General features: G+C 40.5%; 1 protein-coding gene across 2 annotated transcripts in view; it reads left to right on the forward strand.

Annotated features, from left to right (window-relative positions):
* NUP153 (nucleoporin 153) overlaps nucleotides 1-232 on the forward strand; it is a 63,589-nt gene that overhangs the window by 44,087 nt on the left and 19,270 nt on the right. The window lies entirely within an intron of this gene.

The following is a 232-nucleotide window of genomic DNA, read 5'->3' on the forward strand; positions in this document are numbered from 1 at the left end:
CCAATTTTTTTTTTTTAAAAAAAAAAAAAAAAAAAAAAAAGAGGAAAAATTAAAAGTGCCTATTTTCAGAAGTGCCAGTGTCTGCTCATCAGTGAACTAGAGTATCATTACACCAGGAGTGTTGCAACACTGGCTGTGTTTAGCGCACAGCAGATCAGGGAGGGAACAGGCAGCACAGCAACAGATAGGGAAGAAGCAGAAGGCATGGTGGGAGATTAGGCAGAGAACAGAG

This window comes from Gavialis gangeticus, unplaced genomic scaffold (genome assembly GCF_001723915.1).
Source record: "Gavialis gangeticus isolate Ggan-Ray unplaced genomic scaffold, GavGan_comp1, whole genome shotgun sequence".
Taxonomy (NCBI): Eukaryota; Metazoa; Chordata; order Crocodylia; family Gavialidae; genus Gavialis; species Gavialis gangeticus.